We start from the raw sequence: 3244 nt of genomic DNA, 5'->3' as shown, positions 1-3244 counted from the left end.
TGAAGTCCAGGACGCAGTAGCTAAAGCAGACAGTGGAGTCCATTACAATGACGGAGAAAAATATTGCATAATGTAGTACATCTTATAAAATGGATTCCAAAGTCATTTAAACGTTAAAAGCAAAAATGTGACTAAGAACATGATGTGCTTCTCATTGGCAAGACTCCCCGAGACTTTATTAAGAACAGATAGGCTGTCCCTGGATGTTCTTAAGATTCCATCATTCAAAATTAAGCCATTTCCATAATCTCTGCTGAAAGGAAGGCCAGGATACTGCCTTCTTTTTAAAGAAAGTAAAAAGTATGCAGTCCATAACCTTGTTCCCATTTCCACCATCTCCAAAAATATACAACAAAACCAATTTACATCTTTTTAATGAACACAAGCTTTCAAAGTCACCTTTAAAAATGCAGAGATTAGAAAATAAGGAAAAAAAAGGGGGGGGGGTGGGGGAAGGCTATGAGAGGAAAGCTATAGTTGTAGCTACAGTTAGAGCCATTACTACTCTAAAAAACATTGTCCTAATTGTTCCCTAACACATTTCTGGCCTGTTTCCGAGGCCCAGTTACTGATGCTGTTTACAACGAACATGATTTCTGCTTTGACAACACTTAAGAGCACACAGAGTGACTGAAAGCCGATTCTGACTTTCTTCGGTGTAGAAAAGCAGCATTCCACCATCCTGTTTCCAACACCTACTTCAAGGGCTCAGATACAGATTTGTCTCTCTGGAGTCTGCCAGACTACTAAAGTAGATGTGTCCACATGAATGTTAGAATAATTTAATATATAATGAATTTGATGTCCACTTCAAAGCAGATTACAAAAAACAAATTGATTGCCATTGTAATTCTTAAGATCTACGTTGTATAAAATCAGGTCGTTTTAAATGTTACTAAAAGTCAATGTACACAAAAAAGACCTGTAGACTCACCCTAGAAGCTCAAAAATATAAGCTGGTATTTCACCTTTTTCCTTCTTTTCTCTTTCTCTATTGGCCAGAAGAGATCATTTTTCTATGCAAATCCATTGACGCTTGGGTTCAGCTCCAGCCACCCTTACAACTGGCACAGGAGGAAGAAGCAAAAACAACACTAAACCATAACCAATTGCACAATGCATTTGTATCAAGGAAGTAATGCGGATTAAATCACATCTGCAAACTGTTGAAAGCAATGAGCTTTCAGCACCGAATTTGTTCTATATGCAACAGAAAACAAGCAATCAATGTCACAGAACTGCATCAGGTCTGATGCTCTTTTTGGTCTTCTAGCTAGGACAGCAGTCCTACTACTGCATCTTGAAGAAAAAATCCTTATGACAAAGACATCTTGAGGTGTGTTAAAACTAGGAATACAAAACTGAGATGTGTTTAAATAATGACTAAACAGGGAGACTACTATTACTTTGAAATAAGCTCATTGTCTGTTCAAAGTTTGTTAGCAGTACTGTCAAACTTTTTTTTCTTTCAGGAAAAAGGAATGGCATGGGAGAGCTGTTAAAATCAGATGTTGACAATAGACTGTGACTTTTTGTTTTTCTCTTACGATCTCAAACACAAAGGTTTAATGTGGTTGTTGAGGGGTCTAGGCACACAATACAGTAGCACTCGCTCCAGTGGTTTACAAGTTAAAATGGGTTGGGAACAGCACGGAAGCAGCCAGTCTATCTGTTCCCTTTCTGCAAGGGAAATGAGTGTAATAAGAATATTTGGAAAAGTAACTCAGAAATAAAGAAAAGGTTACAATCATGAGAGAGAAGCATTGACCTTAATCTACAAAGCAGGAAACCTGCTTTCTGATTTTATTCTTAGAATTCTTGGCAAACTACTGTAATAAAATATCAATATATGGTAAACTTTGTCGAGAAAACTAAAGTGAAAAAATAAGCCCTCACCTTAAAGAGGAGAATGAGGCAGGAAGTCAAATCAATGGCCTGTTCAGCCCAACAGTTCTAATTTTTGTGAACTAGGGATACTGAAGTACTTCTTCCTGTAGAAAGAAATTGTTTACGCTGTATGGTACTAGTGCATAACTGACGAGGGGGATAGAAAACAAATGCACAGTACATTAGAGCTCTATGGCATTAAGGAGAATGCAAACAAGTGTTTAATTATCAGAACCCAAATAATATATTGGAATGTTTCCACCGTTACATTAATGCAGGTCATTTGCCACCTGAACATAAAATCACGAGGCTTTCAGGATGAGCGCTCAATGACGTCTTTAAACAGTTGAGGCTATAAACAAAATTAACTTCTTTAAACTACCTACATTTGTTAATTAACCAATGTAGTGATGAAAATCATGACCTTTAATAAAAGGCCTCTAACATGACATTTTGTGTCACTGTTGCTGTGGTGAGTAGTGACTGAAGTAGACGCATAATCCTTTCATTAAATATGAAACAGATAATAATATAGTCCAAACTATGTACAGTGTTGGTCTTTGAATTGCATCTTACGCAAACTCCCCGTGTAAACCAGTTATGAGATAACAGTGAAATGTAGATGGAAGATGTAAGCCAGGATGTAAAGTTTCTATTTCTATAGGAAAGCTTCTGTGAATATTAACCATTAATTTTAACCATGCCAAGTGATTTATCCAAAAACAGGTGAGAGCAATTGTCAGACCAAACCTTTCAGTTAATCCTGCTTTAAAAATTTTCCAACACAATCAGACAGAAATCTTACATTCTGCCAAACCCACACACAGGCATAAAACAACCAAACCTTTTTTACATTACAGTATCATGTCAGAATGCAGCATGTAACAGTCAAGCACCTTTTACTGAAGTTATATTGATTTCATTAACCTTAAATTATCTGGGAAGGTGGAAAGAACTACCACCACCCCTAAACACACAGATCAGACAGCCAAAAATCTGCTCTAACATTATTTTTTAAATACTGTTCTTTTTAGTTTTCCACTTGAATAGTACTTTGTTTTGGCATAGAAAACTTATGGAGTTCAGTTCATTTGATGCCTACCTAAAAACCCTAAACCTTTTGATACAACAGAGATGCAACAAGTTCAACACTAGAATAATAAATAGTACAAGACTTAAGTTTTCTATTATTCTGTTACTTCGTCATACCAGGAAAAAGAGTCAAAACCAAGTGATTTTTAACATTTTTTTATTCACAGGTTGACAAAATAATCTTTAATAAATAATATCAGCAGCATTCAAGATACCTCTCTGTCTGCTTCTTGATTTTGTATGATATGCAAAGATAAAAATTACA

This window comes from Cygnus atratus, chromosome 9 (genome assembly GCF_013377495.2).
Source record: "Cygnus atratus isolate AKBS03 ecotype Queensland, Australia chromosome 9, CAtr_DNAZoo_HiC_assembly, whole genome shotgun sequence".
NCBI classification, from domain to species: Eukaryota; Metazoa; Chordata; class Aves; order Anseriformes; family Anatidae; genus Cygnus; species Cygnus atratus.
This window is presented reverse-complemented; position numbering follows the sequence as displayed.